This window comes from Paroedura picta, chromosome 6 (assembly GCF_049243985.1).
Source record: "Paroedura picta isolate Pp20150507F chromosome 6, Ppicta_v3.0, whole genome shotgun sequence".
NCBI classification, from domain to species: domain Eukaryota; kingdom Metazoa; phylum Chordata; class Lepidosauria; order Squamata; family Gekkonidae; genus Paroedura; species Paroedura picta.
The window spans coordinates 59,191,810-59,207,033 of NC_135374.1; the positions used below are offsets into that span (position 1 = coordinate 59,191,810).

General features: G+C 40.8%; 1 protein-coding gene across 3 annotated transcripts in view; it reads right to left on the reverse strand.

Moving 5' to 3' along the window:
- Positions 1-15,224, reverse strand: part of RUNX1 (RUNX family transcription factor 1) — a 236,296-nt gene that overhangs the window by 163,100 nt on the left and 57,972 nt on the right. The window contains exon 2 of one of the 3 annotated variants that reach the window (XM_077342648.1): positions 3,187-3,295. The exons of the other annotated variants lie outside the window; for them this stretch is intronic. The gene's annotated coding sequence lies outside the window, so the exon portion shown is untranslated. The remainder of the gene's footprint in view (positions 1-3,186; positions 3,296-15,224) is intronic. 3 annotated transcript variants of the gene reach the window in all.

Below are 15,224 nucleotides of genomic sequence, written 5' to 3' on the forward strand. Positions count from 1 at the left end.
TAGCGCTTTCAGGGAAATCCCCAAAAGTGGATTCACCCTCCGGAAAGTGATACACTCCTGCAACCAATCTGCAACACTAGCGAAAAAGACCTGTGCGTTAACATTGTTGCGGTTTCTACAAAGTCCCTCCCCCTGATTTTTTTTTTCACTCGGAGGGAGCATGGCAACGATCAAACGACAGCTCAAACACACCAGGCAGCTGGATGGGTCTCTCCGTTGCAACGAATTAACACAGATTCGTTGCAATGGGTCTGTTTTTTTAAAAAAAAACCTTTCTTAAAGGGAAAGGGGCTGTTTGGGAGCATGCTAACGGCTGCCCATTGGCTGCTTGACGGCCAGGGGCGGGACGAGCTCGGCAATAGCGCTTCCTTTCTAGCGATTTCTGCCGAGACCGGAAGCCTGTGGGAAACGCTACAAAACGCAACTGGATTCCACTACAAAGGCAGGTATGCGTAAACTGGATCCCGGTGCGTAAAGCCCCTCTCTCTTCCCTCTCTCTTTTGCTCAGTCACGTCTCACCCCCCCCCCCCCACACACACACCTTGCCTGAGCTTGTGGCATGGAGCTGTTAAACCAACAAATCAGCCTGGAGAGAAAGGACTGTATTGCTGATAGCAGTGGGGAGGGACCATGTGGGGAGGAAAGCAAAAAGGCAAAGAAGAGTTTTTGCAGGAAGACAAGCTCTCCAAATTTGGCTGCACTAAAAAAAAAGGGGGGGGGGAATAATCTGCTTCTTCTTTTAGCATGCATGCAAGAAGAGGTAGGAAGCATGATAGCTTTGTTCTCTACACAAGCAACAGGCAGCAAAATCATGGGTGGATTCCTGGGGCCTAGCGGTATTTGACCTGCCATTTCAGAATGAGGAAACGGAGGAGCTCTGTTGCCAATGGATAGGCGCTTTTCTAGAGGGGAGGGATAACAGAAGCGCTTCAGTGTTATTCAAATAAATATTTTGTGATTAGGAAGCTTATAGAAACTTGAACTGTGTTCAAGACTTCAGGCTCTTTCTAAAAATGTTTTCTTTGAAGTATTTTTTTCAAACCCTTCTGGTTTAAAATGTAGTACGTTTTGAATGTTTGAAAAGCAATTGTCACATTGCAATGAACTTGAGAGGGAAAAGCACAGACCACCCGAGTTCATTTCTTTATGTGGATATTTAATCTCCTTCACTGACATCAAAGGCAGGACTCTGACAGCCAATTGGATTTCCCCATGTGAAATTTCCAGTTTGTTTTGTCTTGCTCCCCCAACTTTTAATTTAATCTAATTAATACTGGATTATTAAAAGAAATATGTTTTCCTCCTTGTGAAGTGGGATCTACCCATTCAGTTGTATATTTTTGCTGGTTGCAGACAGATGGTTTCCTGTTTTGTGGCTGTATTCCACATCAGAGAAAACAGGCGGAGCAAAACCACCCCAGTAACTTGGCAAACCATAGATTTCAAGGAATATTCCCTCTCCCTTAATTTTCTCCATAAGAAACAGAATTTAAAGACCTGCAGAAAGAATTATGTAGCCTGTTCCTCACAGTAACTTTTCTCACTTAAACAGAATAATTCTGCGAGTTGTTTTCATGCATGACACTAAAGGTTACTTCTCATATTTTTCAGGTGTATATATATGCTTGTAGTTTCAAATGCACAATGTGAATGAGAGTTGCACCCTTGTAATCACATGCTTACAGAATACCCTTTCCCTGTGATGCTATCTTGCTTTTTTTTAGGCTTCCTTGGAGCATGCGCTGCTGCCAGTAAGTTGCCCTCGCCTCCTGCCCTCTTTCAACTTGGGAACATGGGGAGGGAGCTAGCCACCTTCTGGCACAGCCTCTACATGCTTTCTGGAGGGGAGATGTGGGAGGCCCAGAAATGGCCCTTTGCTAGCCCTCTGGGAACCAGGACAGCCAGGAAAAGCCTTTGCACTGGAAATGTTTACTCATGAGTAAGTCATGTGAGGTTTGCCATTTGCAATCTGAGAAGGGAGGAATGCTTTGTGGGTAACCATTGCAGGCAATTGCAGAAGGGAACATAATGCTAATGTAGGTGGTATTGGAAAGATCCCTTTCCATATGGATACCACCTTGATCTTGCTGCAGTCTTTCCAGAACCATCACATCAAAGCAAATTTGAGACAATGGCATGGAAGATGGGGAAACTGTAGATGGGGCACAGAAACACATGAGGCCATGGGAACATGTGGAGGGGGGGGGGACACTGTTTCCTTCCCAGTAGAAGTAGAGTTAGTCTTTATACCCTGCTTTTCATTGCCCAAAGGAGTCTCAGAGTGGCTTATAATAGCCTTCCCTTCCTCTCCCCACAACAGATACCCCGTGAGGTAGGTGATGCCGAAAAATCTCTGAGAGGAACTGCTCTGTGAGAACAGTTTCCAACGGGACTGTGACTAGCCCAAGGTAACCCAACTGATCCAAGATCACCAGCATGTGGAGGAGCAGGGAATCAAATCCAACTCACCACATTGGAAGTTGTTGCACTTGACCACTACACCAAGCTGTACAAATGCACATTGCCTTAAAGAGTTGTAGGGAGAAGAAGCTGATGCAGGAGGATGCTATAACTCTTTTTTTACTTGCTCGTTGACTGTTATGGGATTCTTGAATTTGGACCTTCTGGGCAATGGAACTGATCTCTGTTGTCTGGGAATGACCTGCAATAACAGCAAATCCCCCAGGTCCCAACTGGACATCGGTATCCTACAATCTCTCTGGGGCACAGCACCACAGAGTTCCCCCCTCCCAAGCAAGCCCTTTCATCTCCAGGAGCCTGGAGTTGTCATTGCAGAGGACCGCCCCCCTAAAAAAACCCAGCCATTTCCTCCTGGGGAGCTAGTCTCTATAGTCTGCAGATGACCTCCAGTTCCAGGAGATTTCTGGGCCGTACCTGGAGGTTGGTGACCTCTAGGTCAGGAATGTTCCTTGAGGTCCGGATGTGAGGCCTCAAATGTCCAGCATGGGCAGGATCTTTTACCATATAGCCAGCTCCCAGGAAGATCACAGTTCAGGTGTTCATCCTAGTACCTGTTATTTCCTGGGTGCAATGGGCTTTGCCTCTAGTAATAATATTAAACAAGGTAAATTGCTCCCATTTTACAGATGAGAACAATGTAGGAAGGGTAAGATATAAAAGTGTATCATAATAAATATGTAAACAGATACTCCATCAGACACTTACTGTATCACTAATCCAATATTTGAAGATGGGGAATCACATGCAAGGACAGTTCACAGGTCTCTGCAGGCCACTCATGGGAATCCAGAGCCCCCATGCAAATCTAAATTTTCTAGGGGAAATAATGCTGTGGTTAGCTTCTATAATGAATGTCATATCTTCCTCTGTTAGTTAAACTTTATAAGGTCGAAAGTAAAGAAGGGCAGGTCATAAAAACTGAGTTGTTCTTTTATAAGCAATTGGTTAATACATCATATTAAAACTTATGCTTTGCTTTAGATCTGTTTCAGATTTCTGGCTGACTCCAGATTTCTACCATCCAGGACCCATGGCATTGGGTACTGGATGTCCAGTTGATTGTAATGATTTACTCTGTATAAGTCAACTGAAGTCTCAGTGAGACAGGAAGACTACAAATAATGGAAATAAACAAACAAATAAATAAAATGAGAGTGAGACAAATCCCTGTGATGAAATTAACAAACACAATTTACAAAAATCACACATTCAAAATCGAGAGGATAAAATCGAGAGGAAAAAGTAAGTTTACAACCCACACAACACCCTACCAGGGAAAAAATTATCTACAAAAGAAAAAAAGGGACAACCAATATCACTAAATAGAAAACAGTTCAAATTAATCTCAAACATATAAACAAAACATCTTTTGAAAAAGTCATGTTTCACAAGACCTCCTGAAAGTCCACTATGCTGAAGCCAGTTGTACTGCCTAAGTAGGTAAGAAGTTCAGCTGTTTGGTTTAAATGGTTCTCAGTCATTTCACTGCCTGCGTTCTGATGCCTGCAAAAAGCCAGTTAAACCACTTTTTACTCCCCTCCAAAAGCCATGGGGAGCAGAAAGCAGGTATTTAAATGGCCCCCAGTCATTTCACCGCCTGATTTCTGTTCATTGCACTAGCAGCAATCAGAAAGCAGTGGTTTAAATGGATCCCTGTTTTCTACTCTCCGTGGCTTTTCAACCTTTTTAAAACCTTTAAAACCTTTTTGCTCCCCACAAGATTCAGATTCAAATAACTTTTATTGGCATAGAAAATAAATCCATTAGAATACAACATAATGAGGAAAGTTCACAGTCAAGGGCATATAGGATGATAGTAATGGCACCTTATTTGATCCCAACAGTCTCCATCAATGCGGAATTTATTCTTAAAATGGCTATTAAAATTTTGGCTATTCCAGACATAGTGGATGAGTCTTTCTCACTGAACATTATTTTAATCAGTTGCTTCTCTTCTAAGCAATCATATTTCAATTTCTTCATATAATTGCCTAGGTAATATTGATACATAAAAAATGTAGGAGACCCTAACAGTAAATGTGGCAAAGTATCTGTGACATTGCATCCATGCAAACAAGTTCTTTCATTAAACGGAATTTGGAAAAATGGGCTCCTAGATGAATTTGAAGGAAAGATATTTCTGTGCTTAAAAAAGGCTCTTTTAAGAGGGTAGTGAACTAGTACACGTTAATAAGTTGGCATTGATTTATATGGCAATGGGATATTGCAATAACTAGGTCAGCATAACTTATAGATTGATGAGCCCATTGATTGAACGTCATGATCTTCTATTCTTTTAAGATTGTCTGTTCTTCATAATTAATTAAAGATGAGATATCTAATCCTAAACAGGAAAGTTTATGGAGCATTATCTTGTTAAATTCCTTGGCAAAATAAGAGTCTCCTAGCAAATTTGAAAGCAAAGATTGTGGCTGAGAGTGAAAATGAATTTTTAACCAATATATACATGTGAACATCCAAACTCTACTCATTTCTGTTGTGATATGAGGTTTGCAATGCAGTTTGGAACTTCTAGTGGTTGTCTGAAAAAGTCTGATTGATGATTTTCTAGTTCATTGTAAAATGTACCAATTCATATTGGGATTGTGAAATTTATTTGGGGGGTTATTTTAGATTTTCATGGTTTACCTTCTGATTGAAGAATTTTGGCAGTAGAGCTAGTTGTCCCTTCAAGGTTTTAATTAACTTCTCCCTATGGTGTATCCACTTGTTATTATAACTGAACATTATACCAAAGTATTTAAAATGATTAACTTGTTCTATTTGATTACCTTTCATCTGCCAATGAATTTATATCTTGCTTCAACAAAAAGCAGGGTCTTAGTGTTTTCATAGTTTATTTTGATTTTCTGCACAATAATCTATGAAGGTTTTGAGATAATAGGAGTGGTTAGGTCTGCTATTAGTGGGTGATGCCATTTACTTTTTCAAAGTACCCTCTTTTGTATATTTAATTTGGCAAAAGTTGTTGCAGTGCAATTGTTTTATCTATACTTAAATTGACCATCTTCAGCCATAATTTATCCCTCGAAATTGAATCAAAAGCCATTTTGAGGTCTATGAATGCAGCAAATAATTTGTCTCTCTTAGGGTTTGAGTATTTCCTAGCTAAAGTGGATAACACAGCACAATGATCAAGCATGACACAGCCCTTCTGGAATCCTATTTGTTCTGCTCCTAATATATTATTATTGATAGTCCTGTTGCAGAATTTAATAACTAGGTGCTTTGCATATAGTTTACCGATTATAGATAATAAAGCCACTGGGAACAGAAACCAGAGGTTTAAACTATAAATGTCTCATGAACCTAGTTGATTTATAGACCATCCTCCTGGTTCATATGGGCTTTTGGTTCAATTCACCTGCAAACTATGAAGCATCCTGCACAAATGTGGTTTGTACCATCCCTAGTGATTTCACATGCATTTGGAGCTATCTGCAAGTATGGGCTACAGAGTTCTGTCCTGTTTTGAAAAATATTCTAGGGCACAATGGAGACCGGAACATAGAGCAGCCCCTGAAATTGAAGAACTTTTGATAGCAACTGTCTTCACATATGCGTTAGCAGAAGAAGAGAAGAAGAATGTGCTGTTGAGTCACAACAAACTGACAACAACCCCATCCACTGAGTGTTTCATGCTAGAGACAAGCATAGGTCTTCCTTTGCCTTCCTCTGTATAGCAACCCTTATCTTCCTGGAGGTCCCCCATCCAAGTACTGACCATGGTCAACCCTGCTTAGCTCCCAAGCTTTGACAAGCTCAGGTAAGTTCAGCTATTTAAGCTGCTGTGTGTACCAGATCATCACTGAATTTCAGATCATGGTCTGCTAATAGAACTTCAGCCATTGAGCATCATCCATTTCCATATTTCAAGAAAGCCATGGAATGAGGCAGCCTCAAGCATAATATGATATGACTTAACTGAATGCTTGATGTAAAACTTTATGATGTGCTGCATATTCAGTAGTGATAAAACATTCTGGAAACTGAAGAAGGAAAAAGTCAGTCACATACCACCAAAGTCCCTTAAGGTTCTGAATGCTTGACTGAGTGTATTTTTAAGTGCTGATGGTAATGTGTTAATGACCATGTAAAGATGTGGTCAGATACTGACCACCAGACCTGAAGCCTGGCTGCAAAATTATTGACAGCTATATTGCTTATTCCTGTAGCGGTTAGAAAATGAAATGCCTTTCACTAATCAGGTAATTGCATTAAGGAACTACTGGGAACATTGGGTTGTTCCTATTTAATATCTGTGAAGTCAAGAGTAATTCATTTTTGCAAACTGTCAGGACCATTTTTGTTTACATATATTTGGGGATTAAAGGAACATATTTTCCTTCTTCTGTCTGCTTCCCTTTTAATGAACAAAATATGCATGACACAGAAACACATTTAAGCAGAAAGTTGGAGAGTATTTTGAAATGTCAGCAAAACTGTATCCTACTTTAAGCAAAATAATGATTGTGCTCTGGAGGAAAGATATGTAATTAAAGATAAGCTACCCTTAACTCCTAGGTTTTGCATAAGTGAGCCCATTGAATTCAATGGAGTTAATAGAATGTAAGTTACTCTATTTAGGAATGCAGAGCAAGATTTTAAGACCTGACTATTGTTGCAAATTGATTCCGCCCCATCACTGGCCATAGGTAGAAGTTTACAGTCAAGTAGGTTTTTTTCATGAGTTATCAAAAACTTTTCATTTCAAAGAAAATCAGCAAACATGACAACACAAGGAACTGCTGCAGCTGTGACATTAGGGTGATCCACTTTCTTAGAGAGCCAGTTTGGTGTAGTGGTTAAGAGTGCGGACTTCTAATCTGGCATGCCAGGTTCGATTCTGTGCTCCCCCACATATCTATGAGGCTATGTTTGCTTTTACTTTTCTAATTAGGCTACTAAAATTTATGTATTATGGCAGGTGCTCAATTTTTTTTACTTTTTATTAATTGAAACAATCTACGTTGCTGTAAACCTAATATACTTTTTGGTGTTACTGATCACATATACTTTGTTTTGTCACTGAATGCAATATTCAATTTGTTCATAAGTGAACTTCACTATATATTTAATTTGAAGACACACATTCATTGCAGTTTAACTCAGGAACTCTGCTGTATGTTTCTCTGACTGTTTCCGCACTGGGAACTTGGCTGCACCAGCTCCCATGTGGGAGCACAAATCTGGGCGGATAAGGTGCACCAGTCCAAATGTGGGAATATGTGGGAGTAGGAAGAGGCGGGGCAAGCTGCCCTGGCTCAAACTCCAGCCTGCAGTCCAGCATGGAATCTCCTCCCCAGGAAAGGACTTTTCCACAGGAGCACCCTTTGGAATTGCCTCTCTGGGCAGCTGCACTTTGACTGTGTCTGCTAATCTTACAAAATCAAGCCAAGATTATTCTCTTTCAAAGGGTCTTCTCAGCTGCTTTCAATTTTGTGTTTTGCAGATTCTCCTGATGCTCAGCTTATTCATTTTTCTGATTTGGGCTTATCTGCTTTTATTTTGCAGCACACACTATATGTTTGTATGTATTTAATTAAATAAATATAATGGCAAGCTTATAGAAGAAGAAGCTGAGTGATTTATAACAGGAGATGAGACTGGAGGAATAAGGAATTGCTGGCAGAATGGACCAGTGGACACCCATGTGTTCATTTCCTCTTCAGGCACTTCTTCCTAGCTCTGAACTGCTTTTGGTATCCATGGGATTCTTAAAAGCATTTTGTTTGCAGTTCAACAATGAGTACTGCTTAAAAGGAGGCATGCAAAAACCACCCCACTGCAACAAAAAACCCTCTGATGCACTCACTAAGTTTTGCATGGCTTTAAAATCTTATTGCATCACAGCTCGTTATAAGGATTCAGCAAAGGGGATTTGTACATGGAAGCAAGTTTTGCATCATACTCCAAATGCAAGAAATTCATATAGTCCTACATGTGTACTGTGTCAGTTTCCTGATTTTTGGACTTGGGATCTGAAACCAGTGATCCTCCTCTCCTATGCTGGTGAAGATGACATTCTCTATGGGCACATCTATACATACGTGTGTATAATGTGCCTATAAACATGTTCTAGTGCTGGAATAGATTTAAATCTATACTTCTAGTTATCATACCTTGTTTATGCATTTTCATTACTTAGTTTTGTTCTACAGATGTATAGCTAATTTTCATTTTAATTAGTATTGTAGCATATAAGATGGTGGATGGTTACTGTCATCTCCTGATTAGTATTTTCATTTAACATTTTTATTTTAGACTGGTTAACCTTGCTTTGCACTTATCCACATGACACACACATTCCAGACTCTACATATGACCACCATACAATGGGGTATCTCAGGGCTCGGTGCTCGGTCCGGTAGTTTTTAACATATTTATTAATGATCTAGATGAGGGGGTGGAGGGACTACTCATTAAGTTTGCAGATGACACCAAATTGGGAGGACTGGCAAATACTCCAGAAGATAGTTCAACAAGATCTGAACACAATGGAAAAATGGGCACATGAGAACAAGATGCAATTTAATAAAAATAAGTGTAAAGCTCTGCATCTGGGTCAGAAAAATGAAAAGCATGCCTACTGGATGGGGGATACGCTTCTAGGTAACACCGTGTGTGAACGAGACCTTGGGGTACTTGTGGATTGTAAGCTAAACATGAGCAGGCAGTGTGATGCAGCGGTAAAAAAGGCAAATGCCATTTTGGGCTGTATCAACAGGGACATCACATCAAAATCACAAGATGTCATAGTCCCATTGTATATATGGCACTGGTCAGACCACACCTGGAGTACTGTGTGCAGTTCTGGAGGCCTCACTTCAAGAAGGACGTAGATATAATTGAAAGGGTACAGAGGAGAGTGACAAGGATGATCTGGGGCCAAGGGACCAAGCCCTATGAAGATAAGTTGAGGGACTTGGGAATGTTCAGCCTGGAGAAAAGGAGGTGGAGATGGGACATGATAGCCCTCTTTAAGTATTTGAAAGGTTGTCATTTGGAGGAGGGCAGGACGCTATTCCCGTTGGCTGCAGAGGAGAGGACACGCAGTAATGGGTTTAAACTACAAGTACAACGATATAGGCTAGATATCAGGAAAAAAACTTTCCCAGTCAGAGTAGTTCAGCAGTGGAATAGGCTGCCTAAGGAGGTGGTGAGCTCCCCCTCACTGGCAGTCTTCAAGCAAAGGTTGGATACACACTTTTCTTGTATGCTTTAGGATGCTTTGGGCTGATCCTGCATTGAGCAGGGGGTTGGACTAGATGGCCTGTATGGCCCCTTCCAACTCTATGATTCTATGATTCTATGATTCTAAATGTATAATTCATAAGACTCTAGAAATAAATCCGTAGCTATTAATACCAATTAGATGATTGTGGGAGAAACTGAATTAATCTGCAGTCTAAGTAGGGGTTCCTAAAGTGGGTGGAACACTCCTCTGGGGGTGGTGAAAGGATCCAGGGGAGCAGTGATGAATTTGGGGACAGTAGGGAGGTAGCAGTCTGACTCTTCTTGCTGTGGCTGTGTTTTTGTAGTGAGAGATGTTATCAAGTACCTCTGAGTAGTAGTAACCCTGGACTTCCTTGGTGATCTCCCATCCTGGTGCTGACCATGGCCCCTGCTTACCTTCCTGAAGAAAATGGCAGCCTCAGAAGGTGGGCTGTATGGGATCTTATTCCTGCTGAGCTCCTTCCTCGTCTCAGACTCTGTCCTTCCCAGGCTCCACCCAGATCTTGAGGAATTTCTTAACTCAGAGTTGGCAACCCTTCTCCAAATGTCTCCATCTTTTCCTGCTTGCTCCTGGCCATAGGATTTCCATTGCTTGCTTCTTTCTCTCTCTCTTTCCCCATCTGTCTTTCTCCCCAATGAGGACCCAAAGAGGCTTTTACAAATGACTTTTACAGAGAATTTACATGTTTTTACATGTAAGTATATAAAAATATAGAGCCTCTTGTGGCGCAGAGTGGTAAGGCAGCAGACATGCAGTCTGTAAGGTCTGCCCATGAGGCTGGGAGTTCGATCCCAGCAGCCAGCTCAAGGTTGGCTCAGCCTTCCATCCTTCCGAGGTTGGTAAAATGAGTACCCAGCTTGCTGGGGGGTAAATGGTAATGACTGGGGAAGGCACTGGCAAACCACCCCATATTGAGTCTGCCATGAAAACGCTAGAGGGCGTCACGCCAAGGGTCAGACATGACTCGGTGCTTGCACAGGGGATACCTTTACCTTTACCTTTATATAAAAATATAGTGTGAATTTGCAGTAGAGCTATCACCAGGAAACAGGTGTGTGCTCCTATGTGTGTGTGTGGGGGGGCACTAGGGACGTGGCCTGGGAGCCAAGGGGACGGCAACCTAAAAAAGGTTTGGGAATCACTGATCTAAAGTATTGCCTCTTTGTAAGAACTTGAATCAGAGTGAGGCAAATGTTCCTCTTACATTTCTTTTAATTTCCCTGACAATGAATACAATAAATAATGAAACAAATGCCTTACAAAACTCTAATGGTTCAGTGCAAGGTAGCAGATTATTTCTTTTATACACGTTTTGAGACACATTGATGTGTTTGAAATATTGCTTTGTTTGCTACCACTCTGCTACCACTCCCATCTTTCTTAGGCTAGAGGAAGGCTTCAAACTCTGCTGAGTGGCAGGATCTCAGCCAAACTTTTTGCCAACCACTATGATATCCCACTGGATTTGGATTTCTGTGTATGTTTTCCCCTGAAAGGCCTTGTCCACAATCGCACCAAGCCTTTGGAATGATCTCTGGGGCCTCTTGCACTTTGACTGTCTCTGCTGATCTTCCAGAAACAAGCCAGAATGATTCCCTTTAAAAGGGATTTTATATAAGCACAGATCTAGTTTGGATGGAGCTTTTTCTTTTTCACTTTTAATTCAGTGTGCTAGGCAGGTGGGGCAAAGTCTTTGCTATGTCTGTTGGAAATGAGTTAGGGCAGCCTGAGGCAAGGGGACAGAGGCCTAGGACACATCTTCCCCATTCCCAGTGATAGGCTGGCAGTGCTAGCTGACCAGCATACCTAACCTGCAAGGACCACAGGAAATTGATTTGCTTGCATGAATGGACAGGAAAACAAGGCTGGAAAGGCAGAATTGGGACGAGATGCAGGCGCCCAGGCTTTCTACCCTGGCAGCAGGTAGCTCACTTACTCTGCAGAAAAACTAGGAGAGTCAGATCTCTCAATTTAACTTCATTTAAAAGTATTCAGCAGGCATATCATTTCCACATTCAAATACCTTCTTAGACGTTTACAATGAAAGCTAATGGAAAACATTTTGTATGTGTATATTTTTAGAAGAAACCTTGGTCTGAGTAGTCTCCAGTGACTGGTTATTGTACTACACTGTAACATACTCTGTGAATTTAATAACTCAGTTCAGACACAACTGCTGGTACAAAGCTCAACATACAGAGTCTACGCAGGATTGCTCCACAACAAACATAATTCCTGCACTGCTCTGGCTGCATTGCTTCCCAATTTATTTGTAAGATCATTTCAAATTGGTGAGTTTGACATTTTGTAGGATTGTGAATGGACTCCGGGGAATGGTAGAGGACAGGAAGGCCTGGAGGGTCATTGTCCATGGGGTCGCGATGGGTCAGACACGACTTCGCACCTAACAACAACAACAGGATTGTGAATACATCTTTGCTGCAGTTTTACAAAAGGTATTATTCAGCTTTTTGGCCTGAAAGGCTTGGTTCCAGATTACCTAATGTGCCTCCACACATATAAATGAAGACTTCCAAATTCTTGGAGGCCTTAGAATTAAATGAGATGAATTAGGTCCTGTGTTTTACATCACCTGAGTTGTTATGGATTTGTCTCATGGTTGTATGGAGTTTAAATTGGTTGTGTTTTTTAAAAAAGGGATATTTGTTTTACATTTTACATTCCTAATAGTTAACCACCTCAAGAACCAATATGGATGGAAAAGTGATATATAAAGTATGCTAATTAAATAATTAATAATTAAGCTTGCCCAGAACTGAATGCCCACATTGCCAGTGCACTTTTGCATACAGGTTGTTGGGGTCATCTGCATTTGTAGAAAGCCAAGCAACTAGGTCATTGCACAAAAACAAAGCCCAAACAACTTGAAACATCTACTGATGAAATTACCTGGATTAGATTTCCTAAAGTACAAATACCGGAGGTGAATCCTGGGGACACATCTGAATTTATCTTCTCTACTGTGTAATACCCAGCCCCTCTATCTGATTTCTCTTTTCTCTTGTGAAAACTGAATTTATTTTTTTACGTTGTCACTATGATTTTTCCTAGTGCTGAATATTTCCTGTAAAAAAAATTTCCTCTGGTACCAGCCAGAAGAAAAAACAAAGAACTAAAACTATTGACAAAAAATTACATATTATTGTCAAATATTATATTTGACAAAATAATATATTTAAAGGTAAAGAAACGGGGAACATATGCTCATCCGTGGTGAATACTGATGAAAATCTGGTTCCCACTACACAAAATCCCTTAGTTGGCATCCACATTTATGATAAAGAAAGTTTGGTATTAAATTACACGAAATGGAGATAAGCTATGCTTTTACCCTTATCATGATCTTGTACAGCTATCAGGGTTCACTGGACTTTCAACTAACTCAGTGCTGCTCCCTCAAATAAAGGCATCAAACCTACAGACTTCTGAATGACACCTCCCCAGTGCATGCTTATGTGGGCGCCTTTTTCTTCTTGTGTTATAGTGGAGTGTTTTGCTAATTTTCTTAGTTGGCTGATAGGGCCATATATATAGAAAGCTCCCCACAGAATAACATTGCTAGAACTTGGTAACTCTTCTTTTAATGCATTTGATATGATGATTTATCGGCATACATTTTCTAAGCATATCTTTTGCACCTGGTTGTTGTGTTGCACTTGAGGGATAGTTGTAACACAATTGGCGTATCGTTCTCATAATATTCCAAGTTTAGAATATTTATGAGAATGAGCTATTCCAGAAACCTTCCCCTTGAGATTTCATGAACTGAATTTGTCTAGCTCTGGAACATGTGGAATATTAAAAATGAGGATGCATCCTGGCACACACTGATAAGCAAGTGTAGTTGCCACCAAGATGCAAAAGACATTGTTTCTGATCAGCCACTTGATATGCTTCTTATCTTGATACTGATGGGAATCTACTTCAGTAGTATATTCAGAGCACCCCCCCCATGTGCAGTCCTTTGACTCCTTGAGGTGACCCATATAGAAATGTTAAACATCCGTCATTATTATGGCCATCATAATGCAATAAAATGGACTGCTCTTAGAGTCGAGGGATACTGCTGCGCCTCCTGTGTGTGCATCATAACAATGATCATTTAGTCACTTCTGCTCAACAATCAGCTGCTTTGCTGTCCTTTGCTATGCTGCTCAGATGCCATTCTAATGCAATCACAACAGAACTAATGTGTCTTTTCTAGAGGCCACCCAGCATGATATACACCAGTTCAACAGCCAAGAGTTTAAGAGCCCTTTTTAGACTAAATAAATGAGAGATGGAGCACATGGAGTAGTCAATCACTTTGGAATCTCACTTCCTTTTCCAAAGTTAATTCAATCTTCCTTTGAAGATTAGAGTATTATATTTTGGCTAAAATTTGGGTATATGTACCAGAAAGCAAAGGAGCCAATACTGTGGACTATTTGTGAATTATCTCATTTAAGCCATGAACCTGACTGTAGAAATCTTCTTGCAGTCTAGCAGTTGTTTTTCCTAGCACAGAAAACAACTGGACTGTTACTAAAAGCATCTCATCAACTAGAACTAAGACTGATTGTTAACTATCTGCTTCTGTCTGAAAAGGAAGTTCGGTTTTAATTTATCTGGCATGTCCTTTGAAGTACAAGCCTCTGTCTTTGTTTAATAGTCTACAGTAGACACATACAAAGAAATATTTTTGGTAACAAAATCAAGTCCAAAGGAGCATTCATTCCAAAATATGCTTATAGATTTGGTTTTATGATATCTGAGACCATAAATTGTAATTACGAATAATTAGACCTTATGTGTGTAAACTGCTTTACAATCTAAATTTTAATCTTCATACATGAGACAGGCCTCCATATTCTTTGATAAACAGAGAAGTGAAGTGTAGAGAAAGTGTTCAGGACTAGCCATAATCAGTCATTAAATAATGAAATGCTTTGCAGAAAAGCAGGTTGGGTGTAGTGGTTAGGAGCGCCAACTTCTAATCTGGCAAGATGGGTTTGATTCCCCACTTGTCACAGCACTGATAAAGCTGTTCTGACCGAGCAGTAATATCAGGGCTCAGCCTCACCCACCTCACAGGGTGTCTATTGTGGGGAGAGGAAAGGGAAGGCAACTATAAGCCGCTTTGAGACTTCTTTGGGTAGAGAAAAGTGGCATATAAGAACCAGCTCTTCTTCTTGTGCTCACATTTATCATCCAGAGAGCCCAAGGAGAGCAGTAGTTGAAATGTTGGACAGGGAGACGTGGTTTCACATCCTAAGGAAGATCTGCTACCATATTTGAACAACACTGGTGTGACCAGCGGATGTTGTCCCCCTTACGCCCGACTGGCAGTCGGGCCATTGTGGGGAGAGGGTTGAAATTTTTACTGTTGTATATTGTTTTAATAGGACTTTTATTGGGGTTTTTATTGTACTTGAGGATGTTATAACCTGCCAGGAGCTGCTTGTTGGGAGTGGCGGGAAAGCCA